The sequence below is a fragment of the Mauremys reevesii genome, linkage group 17 (assembly GCF_016161935.1).
Source record: "Mauremys reevesii isolate NIE-2019 linkage group 17, ASM1616193v1, whole genome shotgun sequence".
NCBI lineage: Eukaryota > Metazoa > Chordata > Testudines > Geoemydidae > Mauremys > Mauremys reevesii.
In genome coordinates this window covers 23,205,867-23,219,449 of record NC_052639.1, presented here as the reverse complement: position 1 = coordinate 23,219,449, position 13,583 = coordinate 23,205,867, and the positions used below count along the sequence as shown (strand labels likewise).

Genomic DNA, 13,583 nt, shown 5'->3' with positions numbered 1-13,583 from the left:
CACACACACACACACACACACACACACACACACACACACACACACACACACACACACACACACACACACACACACACCTACCTTGCAAGGAAAACGTCACCTGCTCCTCTGCTTTGCAGAATCCAAACACAAGCAAAGCTTGTCAGGCCCCAGTGGGGATGGCAGGGAGTCAGGTGTGGGCAGACACTGTGCTGTTGCCACAGGCAGGCACCATGGCTTAGCTGGCTAAAGCACCTGCCTTGTAAACAGGAAATCCTGGGTTCAATTCCCAGTGGTGCCTTATTGACTAACTCTTGGGCAACCTGGTATTGGCTACTGTGGGAAGACAAAACACAGAGCTCTTTGGTCCAGCCCAGTATAGTTGTTTAAATTATACTCACAGGCACTGATAACAGACTTACTGAAAATTTGGGAGTTAAGAGCTGATAGGTCAGTGTTCCAGCCTGTCACAGATGACCCCCCTCCCTCTGGGACAGGGGCAGGTCTGGGCTCTCACACTGAATGGCTCATTGTGGCTGGCAGAACCTGTGGGCAGCTTGTTTAGTTTGTACCGAGGGTTGAGTCCTGCTTTGTGCACCGTGTGTGAGGATGAAAATCCTAAACTGCCCTTTGAAATAACGAATGCAGCAGGACGTGTTATTGTCTCTGCCCCAAAGCAGACAGACCAATGGAGAAATGCCATTGAGTCCAGGCTAATACTCCACTGCCATTTTACCTTGTTTGCTTGCTAAACTCCCTCCCAACCTTGAGGGCTCCCAGAGCCCGGTATTGAGCCTGAGCCGAGAGGTCTACGCTGCAAATTTACCACCCCATGGCCCTAGCCTGGGAGCCTGCACTGGCACGGGACAGCGCTGGGTGTTTCATTGCAGTGTGGACATAGCCCAGCATTATGTCTATACTGCCATTAACACACCCAAGTCACTATTCTCAAACCCTGGGTCAGTTGATTCAGCGTAGACACTTGGGCTTCAGCCCAGCCTCCAAGACCCCATGAGGGGTGAGGGTCTCCGAGCCTGGGCTCCAGTCTGAGCCCAGATGTCTACGCTGTAGTTTTTAGCTCCACAACCTGAGCCCCAGGAGCCCAAATCAGATCATCCAGGCCAGCCGGGCCAGTGGGATTTTATCACAGTCTAGATGCCCTCTCAGGGTATGTCTACACTGCAATGTAAGCCCAAGGTTAGTAGAAGTCATGTCAGCAGCCCCAACACATAAACATAAACCACAAGGGAAAGACCCACCCCCCAGATAAGCTGGGCAGTGTCCTTCTCCCTACGGTTCGTAAGTCCAGCAACCAAAAGTCCTTTAACATGAGCCATCCCCGCTCTGCACCCCACTCACAGCTGTTGTCCTTAGTCAGAGCAAGCCCAGAGGTGCCTCTGTAGAGTTCACCTGCCATCCTGGGTGGAAAAGGGGGGAATATAAGAAGGCTCCATACTCACTATGTTGTCTAGGGACTCACTCATCCCTCTACAGCCACCCTGTCCTAAAGTTGGTCTGACACCTAAATTTTAGCATTGGGACCCAGACCCCAGCCCACTCAGCTTTGGAACCCCTGTCCCCTGCCTAGCAAGTGCTATTGAATTGAGGGTGAGTCCCTCAATCGGGGTCTGCCAAGCACAGTTGTGCTGCCCTCGATTCACACAACAAGGATAACAACCCTTTATTTCTCCTGCCCCCAATAACATGGAGACTGGGAGTCCAGCACCAACCACAAGTGATCATTTCGGCAAGCAACCCAACCTATTTCCAACACACTGTAAAATCCACATGCAGACTCATACACAAAACCTTGCAATAAAATCTTCCTGAGCGGGTCTGAAGCACCTGCTGCTGGAGGGAAGGAGGGAGCCGTGGATTGGGATTGAGGAGCAGCATGAGGAGAAGGGGCCTGTGGGTTGGGACAGAGGAGAAGGGTGAAGAGGAGCAGGCTCGGGTTGGGAGTGAGGAGCAGTGAGCATAGGAGGGACTGAGGGTTGGGTCTGAGGGGCACTGGGAAAAGAGGCGACATGGGTTTAGGCTGAAGAGCATCTTCATTTGGGGATCCAGCAGGACAGAGGAAGGCAGCAGGTGATTCTAATTCCTTAGGGATATTCTGTGTGTGTGTGTGTGTGTGTGTGTGTGTGTGTGTGTGTGTGTGTGTGTGTGTGTGTGTGTGTGTGTGTGTGCGCGTGCGTGCAGGGGAGGAACATGCTCTATGCCCAGAGGCCTTTATTCCTCCAGGCTGCAAGGACAGAGGGGCTGTCAGGAAGTTGCCCCTTCAAACCACACACAAAAAGGCCCTTCTGAGGAAAGGGAAAATCCTGAAGAGAAAAAGTAACATCAAAGAGGACTCCAGCAAGACAGTGTAAGATCTTGGGGAGTAGTTTATCACCTGACCAGGGACTTGAACCCTGGACCCTCAGATTAAAAGTTTGATGCTCTGCCCACTGAGCTAGCCAGGCTCATAAAGAAAAACAGCAAGTTGGTGCAGAGGAGAAACTAGTCAAGAAAACAAGAGCGGGAAACAATATGGGAAACCTGCTGCTCTCTCTGGCCTGGTCAACACTACGAGTTTATATCGAATTTAGCAGCGTTAAATCGCATTAACCCTGCACCCATCCACACAACGAAGCCCTTTATATCGATATAAAGGTCTCTTAATACCGGTATCTGTACTCCTCTCCGACGAGGAGTAGCGCTGAAATCGGCATTGCCATGTCGGATTAGGGTTAATGTGGCCACAATTCAACGGTATTGGCCTCCGGTGCTATCCCACAGTGCACCATTGTGACCGCTCTGCACAGCAATCTGAACTCGGATGCACTGGCCAGGTAAACAGAAAAAGCCCCATGAACTTTTGAATTTCATTTCCTGTTTGCCCAGCGTGGAGCGCCGATCAACACAGGTGACCATGCAGTCCCAGAATCCAAAAAGAGCTCCAGCATTGACTGTAGGGGAGATACTGAAGCTGATCTTTGTATGGGGAGATGAATCTGTTCTATCAGAACTCCATTCCAAAAGACGAAATGCCAAAACATTTGAAAAAAATCTCCCAGGCTATGATGGAGAGAGGCCACATCAGGGACTCAACACAGTGCTGAAACTTAAGGAGCTGAGACAAGCGTACCAGAAAGCCAAAGAATGAAATGGACGCTCATGGAGGGAGGGGCGGCTGATGACTGTAGCTATCCCACAGTTCCCGCACTCTCCAAAACCATTGGAATTCTTGGCTGAGTTCCCAAAGCCTGAAGGGTCAAAAACATTGTCACGGGTGGTTCAGGGTATATGTCATTGCCCCCCCTCCCCCGTGAAAGCAAAGGGAAAAAATAATTTCTCGCTTTTTTTCAATGTCACCGTATGTCTACCGGATTCTGCTGGCACATGTTGTGCTGCAGCACTACACAGCAGCATCCCCTTCCCTTCCCTTCCCTTCCAGATGGCAGACGGTACAGTAGGACTGGTATCAGTCATCGTCATCCCGTGAGTGCTCCTGGCTGACCTCGGTGAGGTCGCCCAGGGGCACCTGGGCAAAATGTGAATGACTCCCAGGTCATTCTCTTCTTTAAGCTTTGTCTAATGGAGATTCAGTCCTGCCTGGAATATCATAGCAGCTGGAGGCTGCCCCCCCTCCTCCTTTGAGCTCTACTTGCAGAGGCAATAAAGTCAGTGTTGTTTCAAATTCCTGCATTCTTTATTACTTCATCACACAAATGGGGATAACTGCAACAGTAGCCCAGGAGGGGTGGGGAGGAGGGAAGCAATGGGTGTGGTTGTTGCAGGGGCACCCCTAGAATGGCATGCAGCTCATCATTTCTGCGGATGTCTGGGGCTCTGACCCGGAGTGGCTGTTTGCCTCTCTGGTTCTTTAGTAGGCTTGTCTGATAGTCTAGACAGGACTGACTCTCCCTTTAGACAAAACGTAAAGAAGGGAATGACCGGGGGAGTCATTCCCATTTTTGTCCATGCGTCCCCGGCCGACCTCACCGAGGCCGGCCAGGAGCACCCATGACAGCAGCAGACAGTACATTATGACTGGTCACTGTCATTGTCAACTTGCAAAGCAGCAGATGGGATGGGATGGCTAGTAACTATCTTTGCTAACTTGCAAAAGGCAAGGGGATGCTGCCGTAGCGCTGCAGTACCGCGTCTGTCAGCACCATCCAGTAGACATACGGTGACAGTGAAAAAGGCTGAACGGGCTCCATGGTTGCCGTGCTATGGCGTCTGCCGGGCAATCCAGGGAAAAGGGCACGAAATGATTGTCTGCCGTTTCTTTCACGGAGGGAGGATTGAGTGACAACATTTACCCAGAATCACCCATGACACTGTTTTTGCCCCATCAGGCATTGGGATCTCAACGCGGAATTCCAATGGGCGGGGGAGACTTCTGAAACTATGGGATAGCTATGGGAGAGCTACCCACAATGCCACACTCTGGAAATTGACACTAGCCTGTACATGGACGCACACCACTTAATTAATGTGCTTAGTGTGGCGCGTGCACTGACTTTATACAATCTGTTTCCAAAAACAATTTCTGTAAAATTGAATAATCCCATAGTGTAGACATACCCTGTGATTAACAACTTTGCTGGCTAATTGAAAGGCTTTGCTGGCTAATTGAAAGGCTGATGGTTCAAACCCAAGTGAAGATGGAGGTGTTTTTTTAGTGATGAGAATCCAGTACATTTTAACAGGCAGAAAAGTGCCTCAATGCTGCTCTAGCCTCATTGGGCAAGCATAAGTGGCACTTTTGCCAGATGCATTGGTGGTATAGTGGTGAGCATAGCTGCCTTCCAAGCAGTTGACCTGGGTTCGATTCCCAGCCAATGCAGGGAAGTGACATTTTCTCTACTGGGAATTGGTTTTATTTCAGTCACGTTGTATCAGTTTATCAATGAAATGAGAGAATCAATGTCCTGCAGGTCATTCAACACACAGTGGAGGAAGAAAGGGGTGGGACTGTACAATGAGCTGTTGGAGTTATCTGGTATTACAATGTTTGGTTTATTTAAAAAAAAATATCTTTACTTCCCTCTCCCTTTTAGACTCAAAGCCTTTAAGGTCAGAAGGGAACAATGTGATCATCTAGTCCGACCTGCTGCACCTTGCAGGCCAAAAGACACCACCCACCCACTCCTGTAATAGACCCGGGAGGGGAGGCAGCTCTGTTCATTGCCCCTACCCCAGGCAGCACATGGAGGCCCACTGCTCCTCCCCATCAGTGTGCAGAGATGTGCCAGCAGCACTGAGGTGGCTCCCTGCCCACTCTGCCTCCGTCCCTCCGTGCCACTCCCAGAAATGGCCGGCATGTCCCAGCATCCCCTGGGGTGGGGGGGAGTGTCTCCATTCATAGAATCATAGAATCATAGAATTCAAGATCAGAAGGGACCATTATGATCATCTAGTCTGACCTCCTGCAAGATGCAGGCCACATAAGCCGATCCACCCACTCCTTAGCAAGCGACCCCTGCCCCATGCTTCGGAGGAAGGCGAAAAACCTCCAGGGCCATTGCCAATCTTCCCTGGAGGAAAATTCCTTCCCGACCCCAAATATGGCGGTCAGCTGAACCCCGAGCATGCGGGCAAGACTCTCCAGCCAAACCCTCTGGAAAAGGTTATATCATACCATTGACCCATTGTACTATTTACCAGTGTGGCACTTAATTGACCTATTGACTAAGCCCGTTATCCTATCATACCATCCTCCATAAACTTATCTAGCTTAATCTTAAAGTCATGGAGGTCCTTCGCCCCACTGTTTCCTCGGTAGGCTGTTCCAGTATTGCACTCCCTGATGGTTAGAAACCTTCGTCTAATTTCAAGCCTGAATTTCCTGACTGACAGTTTATATCCGTTTGTCCTCGTGTCCACATTAGCACTGAGCTGAAATAATTCTTCTCCTTCCCTGGTATTTATCCTCTGATATATTTAAAGAGTGTAATCATATCTCCTCTTATCCTTCTTTTGGTTAAGGAAAACAAACCGAGCTCCTCAAGTCTCCTTTCATACGAAAGGCCTTCCATTCCTCGGATCATTCTAGTGGCCCTTCTTTGTACCCGTTCTAGTTTGAATTCATCCTTCTTAAACATGGGAGACCAAAACTGCACACAATACTCCAAATGAGGTCTCACCAACGCCTTATATAACGGGACTAGCACCTCCTTATCCCTACTAGAAATACCTCGCCTAATGCAACCCAAGACCGCATTAGCTTTTAACGGCCACATCACATTGCCTACTCATAGTCATCCTGCGATCAACCAGGACTCCTAGGTCCTTCTCCTCCTCCGTTACTTCCAACTGGTGTGTCCCCAGCTTATAACTAAAGTTCTTGTTAGACATCCCTAAATGCATAACCTTACACTTCTCACTATTGAATTTCATCCTGTTACTAATACTCCAGTTTACAAGGTCATCTAAATCTCCTGGAGAATATCCCGATCCTCTTCCGAATTGGCAATACCCCAACTTGGTGTCATCCGCAAACTTTATCAGCCCACTCCTACTCTTGGTTCCCAGGTCAGCAATAAATAGATTGAATAAAATCGACCCAAAACCGAGCCTTGAGGAACTCCACTGGTAACCCTCCAACCGGACAGTTCCCCTTCAATACTACCCTCTGCAGTCTCCCTTTAACCAGCTCCTTATCCACCTCTGGATTTTCATTTCGATCCCCATCTTTTCCAATTTAACCAGTAATTCTTCATGCGGTACTGTATCAAACGCCTTACTGAAATCCAGATATATTAGATCCACCGCATTTCCCTTGTCTAAAAAATCTGTTACTTTCTCAAAGAAGGAGATCAAGTTGGTTTGGCACGATCTACCTTCGTAAATCCATGCTGTAATCTATCCCAGTTGCCATCGGCCTCATGCTCCGAACCACTCTCTCTTTTAAGATTTTTTCCATGATTTTGCATACTACAGATGTTAGACTAACAGGCCTATAATTCCCCGGGTCACTTTTTTTCCCCTTCTTGAATATAGGAACTACATTAGCTAATCTCCAGTCAGTCGGTACAATCCCCGAATTTAGGGATTTATTAAAGATTATCGCTAACGGGCTAGCAATATCCTCGCCAATTCCTTAATATTCTAGGATGAAGATTATCCGGCCCCTGATTTGCTTCCGTTAAGCTGTTCAAGTTTGGCTTCTACCTCAGATACCGTAATGTCTACCCCCATATCTTCATTCCCATCGGTCCTCTATCACTATTCCTTAGCCCTTCATTAGCCTCATTAAAGACCGAGGCAAAGTATTCGTTCAGATATTGTGCCATTCCAAGATTATCCCTAATCTCCACTCCGTTTAAAGTTTTAAGCGGTCCCACTTCTTCTTTCTTGGTTTTCTTCCTATTTATATGGCTAAAAAACAGTTTGCTAGTGGTTTTAATCCCTTCGCTAGGTCCATCTCCACTCGTCGCTTTGCCTTTCTCACAGCTTCCTGCACCCTCTGACCTCAATAAGGTAGGTTTCCTTGCTGATCCCTCCCATTTTCCACTCCTGGTACGCTTTCTGTTTTTCTTAATGACCCTCTAAGACGCTTGCTCATCCAGCTCGGTCTAAAACTGCTACCTACGAGCCGTTTCCCCTTCTCTCGGATACATGCCTCTGACAACTCCTGCAACTTCAACCTGAAGTAACCCCAGGCGTCATCTGCCCTTAGATCCCTAAATATGTTAGCCCAGTCCACTTCCCTAACTAGTCGCCTTAATTTAGTAAAATTAGCCCTTTTGAAATCATACACCCTAGTCTCAGATGCACTATTGATTATCCTCCCATTTATTTGGAAACAAATTAGCTCATGATCACTGAGCCAAGGTTGTCCCCTACAACAATGTCCTCAACAAGGTCCTCGTTACTCACCAAAATCAAATCTAAAATGGCATCCCCCCTCGTCGGTTCAGCAACCACTTGATGAAGGAATTCATTAGCTATCACGTCTAGGAAAAGCTGAGCCCTATTATTATTACTAGCATTTGTTTCCCAATCTATATCCGGGAAGTTAAAGTCCCCCATGATCAAGCAGTTCCTATTAGTGTTTACCTCCTTAAAAACATTAAAGAGCTCTCTATCCATCTCTAAGCTAGATCCTGGCGGTCTATAGCACACCCCAATCACTATCCCGGGTGAGGCTCTGGTAGTTTTCTTCCCAATGTGACCATTGCCCAAACAGACTCTGTATTGTCCATTGCAGTGCTAGTTATCTCATTACATTTCACCTCATTATTGATATACAGTGCTACTCCCCCACCTTTACCTTTGCATCGGTCTTTCCTAAACAGCACATAACCTTCCATACCTGTACTCCAGTCATGGCTACTGTTCCACCATGTTTCTGTTATTCCTACGATATCCGGTTTCACCCCGGACCAGGAGCTCCAGTTCCTCCATTTTGTTACCTAAGCTTCTCGCATTGGTGAACAAACATCCTAATTTTTCCTGTTGGGCTCCTCTCACTCTTTTCACCCAACTCGGTAGGGACACAGTACTACCAGTATGACTTGTAGATCTAGTATCTGTCCCCCCCATCTTCCTTACACGTAACCGCCCCCCTCTGGCTATATCTGTTGTTATCTTGTTGTCCTCACTCCCAATGTGAAAATTTGGCGTGGAGAGCACTAGGACCTCTCCGACCGTCTCCCCAGTGTCTAGTTTAAAGCTCTTTTAATCAGATGAGCCAGCCTCCCTCCTAGAAGTCTACTTCCTTCCCTACTTAGGTGGAGCCCATCCCTTGAGAACAGTTGTCTGTCCCCAAAAGCCTCCCAGTGCCCATACATCCCAAAGCCCTCCTTGTAACACCACTCCTCAGCCAACTATTAATCATCACGATCCTCTCACCCCTTTGCCGCCCTTCCCTAGGGACAGGTAGAATCCCACTGAAGATCACCTGAGCCTCAATTTCCTTGAGCGTCTTACCCAACCTGGCATAGTCTCCTTGATCCTCTCTAGCGAGAATCTAGCCGTGTCATTCGTTCCTACATGAAGGATGATCAAAGGGTTCTTACCCGCTCCTCTTAGGATCCTTTTCAACCTCAGGTCCACATCCCGTATTTTAGCACCCGGTAGACAGCACACCCTTCTGTTCTCTGGATCGGCCCTGGTCACAGGCCTGTCCAACCTTCGCAGCAGTATGGAATCCCCAATCACGTAGACCTGCCTTCGCCTGGGGACAGCACGGTCCTCTAACCTATCCCCGTTCCCCTGGTTGCAAGCTCCTTCCATTCCTATCATCCCTTGTGGTTCCCTTAAGCCATCCTGTATCCTCCCTGGGACCAAACTTGGTGCTACTTCCATTGACTCCTCCCTTTTCTATGGGACTGGCCGCCGCCTCTTTTCTTTGGCCTCCCACTGTCAGCTACCACTTGCTGTACCCCTTCCTCATTCTCCAAACCTTCAAACCTGTTCCTTAGCTCAATTTCCCCTCACTGGCTCTCCTTTCCTTGGCCTGCTTCTCACGGTCACATGCTTCCACCGCCCATCTTCCTCCTCTGGTGGTCCCCTTCCTTGGCCTCAGCCCCTGCTCCCCTGTGCCCCTGGGCGTTCCCTTCAGTTACTGCTTGCCATTGCTCCATCAGCCTCTCAAACCCCGTCTATTCTCTATCAGGGTTTCCACCTGCAGCTCTAGGCCCTGGATCTTTCCTCCAGCAGCTCTATTAGGCGACACTTCATGCATACATAGTACTGTTCTGGGTCCCCTGCTAGGACCAGGTACATACCGCAGCTGCTGCATGCTCTCATCCTCGGTGTGTCCTCTGCTGCTTGGCTCATGGCTGCTGCTGTCTCGGCCTCGCTTGGTGTTCTTACCTGGTGAGCACAGGGGACACGGTGCCACCCCCTTCCGCCTCCCCCTCCAAACTCCCCTGTTAGCCTCTGCCCCGAGTACCAACTCCGCAGCGCCCATTGGCCAGGAACTGCAGCCAATGGGAGCTCTGGGGGCAGTGCCTGCAGGCAGCGGCACACAGAGACCCCCTGGCACGGCCCACCTAGGACCTGCTGCCGGAGGGTTGTGTGTACCGGTCACTTTGGGAGCTGCAGTGCCCGGGGTAAGCGCCACCCCTCCTGCACCCCAACCCCCGCCCCCCGCGCAGAGCCAGCACCCCGCACCCAAATTTCCTGCCAGAGCTTTGCTTCTCTTCCTTTCACCCAGAACCATCGTCCTTCTCCTGGGCTGCAAGTAGCCACCCCTGGGAAGCCAAGAGGCAGGCACAGGATTCTGCCTCCCAGCAGCCAACCGCACCTCCCCAGGCTTTGCAGAACGACTGGTGGTGCTCTACTAACCCCACTTAGCCGCACTGAGGCGCTTAGCTTCTGCCCTGCCTTCCTCAGCTCGACTTTCCTCTTTTGCCCCATTGCTGCCTCACTTCCTCCTTTGGCAAGTCACACAGAGGAGGCAGCAGGAAGAGCCGGCCGCCATAGGCCAACCTCCCAGGGCAGAGGAGACCAAACCACAAGTCTTCAAAAGGTGACTGGCCAAGATCCTCTAGCTTTCCCCTGCTGATGCCAAGGCTTTTTCCCAGCTCATTTCACCACCCTCTGCCAGGCAGGGGTTGAGTTTATCACAGGTGTTACCCAAAATTGGGCCAGCTAGTAAGCTAATGACCCACCAGAGTTTGGCAGAAAGCAGCACGTTTATTATACTGACAGCTAAGCTCAAAAGAAGAAGCGGGGGGCAGCGGGGGTGACACACTCACACTTGCATACTCACGCTCCCAGGACAGGCACAGCACTGGAGATGTCAGGATTCTGCAAGGTAAGGCAGTCCGGGCAAAGGGCATTCACTGGAGGTACAAGCTTGTGAGTGCTCTCCTGAGCACAGGGCCCTTCCCCTTTTAAGGGCCTGCACCTCATGGCCTGCGACTAGAGATGACTTGGCTGCATCTGGTTGGTCACACTCCACCTTGGGCAGTGTCCATGCTCTGGGTGTGTGAGTGCTGCCTAATTAGCGTCCCAGACACCTTGTCTACCTGGGAGCTCTTCTGCTCTTCACCCAGAACATTCATCCCACGAGCATTCCAGGAGGGAGCGGGAGGGGAAAAGCCACTTCACAGGCATTCAGAGAGGGAGAGGAGACAAAAGTGGGAGCAGGGGAAGTACAACAGACCTTCTGAGCATAGAAATCACTGCTGCTCCTACAACAGCAGGGACAGGCCAGTAGGAGCTTGGAAAATTAAGCCATTGTGTTTCTGCCTGGTTTTGAACCAGGGACCTTTTGCATGTTAGGTAAACGTGATAACCACTACACTGCAGAAACTCTGTCAAAAGCCTTTGCCCCTCCCTTCATAAGTACATAAGAATGGCCATACTGGGTCAGACCAAAGGTCCATCCAACCCCGCATCCTATCTGCCAACAGTGGCCAATGCCAGGTGCCCCAGAGGGACTGAACAGGTAATGATCAAGTGATTTCTCTCCTACCATCCATCTCCACCCTCTGACAAACAGAGGCTAGGGACACCATTCCTTACCCATCCTGGCTAATAGCCATTCATGGACTTAACCTCCATTCATTTATCTGCAAAAAGAAAGAGGAGTACTTGTGGCACCTTAGAGACTAACAAATTTATTTGAGCATAAGCTTTGCTGGGCTAAAACCCACTTCATCGGATGCATGCAGTGGAAATACAGCAGGAAGATATATATATATACAGAGAACATGAAAAAAAATGGGTGTTGCCATACACACTATAACGAGAGTGAGCAGTTAAGGTGAGCTATTATCAGCAGGAGAAAAAAACCTTTTGTAGTGATAATCAGGATGGCACATTTCCAACAGTTGACAAGAAGATGTGAGTAACAGTAGGGGGACAAATAAACAAGAGGAAATAGTTTGACTTTGTGTAATGACCCATCCACTCCCAGTCTTTATTCAAGCCTAATTTAATGGTGTCCACTTTGCAAATTAATTCCACTTCAGCAGTCTCTCATGAGAGTCTGTTTTTGAAGGTTATTTGCTGTAATATTGCAACTTTTAGGTCTGTAAATGCGTGACCAGGAGATTGAAGTGTTCTCCGACTGGTTTTTGAATGTTATAATTCTTGACATGTGATTTGTGTCCATTTATTGTTTTACGTAGAGACTGTCTGGTTTGGCCAATATACATGGTGGAGGGGCATTGCTGGCACATAATAACATATATCACTTTGGTAGATGTGCAGGTGAACGAGCCTCTGATAGTGTGGCTGATGTGATTAGGTCCTATGATGATGTCCCCTGAATAGATATGTGGACAGAGTTGGCTTTGTTGCAAGGATAGGTTCCTGGGTTAGTGTTTCTGCTGTTTGCTTGCTGGTAAGTATTTGCTTCAGGTTGGGGGGCTGTCTGTAAGCAAGGACAGGCCTGTGTCCCAAGATCTGTGAGAGTGAGGCATTGTCCTTCAGGATAGGTTGTAGATGCGCTGGAGAGGTTTTTGTTGGGGGGCTGAAGGTGACGGCTAGTGGGGTTCTGTTACTTTCTTTGTTGGGCCTGTCCTGTAGTAGGTGACTTCTGGGTACTCTTCTGGCTCTGTCAATCTGTTTCTTCATTTCAGCAGGTGGGTAATGTACTTGTAAGAATGCTCGATAGAGATCTTGTAGGTGTTTGTCTCTTTCTGAGGGGTTGGAGCATATGTAGTTGTATTTTAGAGCTTGGCTGTAGACAATGGATTGTGTGGTGTGGTCTGGATGAAAGCTGGAGGCATGTAGGTAAGCATAGCAGTCAATATGTTTCTGGTATAGGGTGGTGTTTATGTGACCATCGCTTATTAGCACAGTAGTGTCCAGGAAGTGGATCTCTTGTGTGGACTGGTCCAGGCTGAGGTTGATGGTGGGATGGAAATTGTTGAAATCATGGTGGAATTCCTCAAAGGTTTTCTTTTTCATGGGTCCAGATGATGAAGATGTCATCAGTGTAGCGCAAGTAGAGTAGGGGCATTAGAGGATGAAAGCTGAGGAAGCGTTGTTCTAAGTCAGCCATAAAAATGTGGGCATACTGTGGGGCCATGCGGGTACCCATAGCAGTGCCGCTGACTTGAAGGTATACATTGTCCCCAAATCTGGAATAGTTGTGGGTGAGGACAAAGTCACAAAGTTCAGCCACCAGGTTTGCCGTGACATTATCAGGGATACTGTTCCTGACGGCTTGTAGTCCATCTTTGTGTGGAACGTTGGTGTAGAGGCCTTCCACATCCATAGTGGCCAGGATGGTGTTTTCTGGAAGATCACCAATGGATTGTAGTTTCCTCAGGAAGTCAGTGGTGTCTCGAAGATAGCTGGGAGTGCTGGTAGCGTAGGGCCTGAGAAGGAGTCTACACAGCCAGACAATCCTGCTGTCAGGGTGCCATTGCCTGAAATGATGGGGCATCCAGGATTTCTACGTTTATGGATCTTGGATAGCAGATAGAATACCCTGCTGCTTTTTGGCCTGCTGCTTCTCTGTCTGGGATGTTTTTGTCAGTCCTGGCACACAAAAAGGGTATCATTGCAAGCGCCCACGAAGGCGAGATGAATTTTTGCCTGCCTTGCTCAGCTTGACTTGCTTCCTCACCCCATTCCTGCCTTAGATCCTGGGTCGCCTGGTGGCTGAAGATGGTCCATTGTCTCGAGCGGTGCCAGAGCCTGACACA

General features: G+C 49.2%; 2 non-coding genes across 2 annotated transcripts; both read left to right on the top strand.

Moving 5' to 3' along the window:
* Positions 1-206: 206 nt before the first annotated feature.
* Positions 207-280, top strand: TRNAT-UGU. The gene has a single exon. It is a non-coding gene; the product is annotated as a tRNA-Thr (tRNA).
* A 4,461-nt stretch (positions 281-4,741) lies between these two features.
* On the top strand, positions 4,742-4,813 carry TRNAG-UCC. The gene has a single exon. It is a non-coding gene; the product is annotated as a tRNA-Gly (tRNA).
* The last annotated feature ends 8,770 nt before the right edge of the window (positions 4,814-13,583 follow it).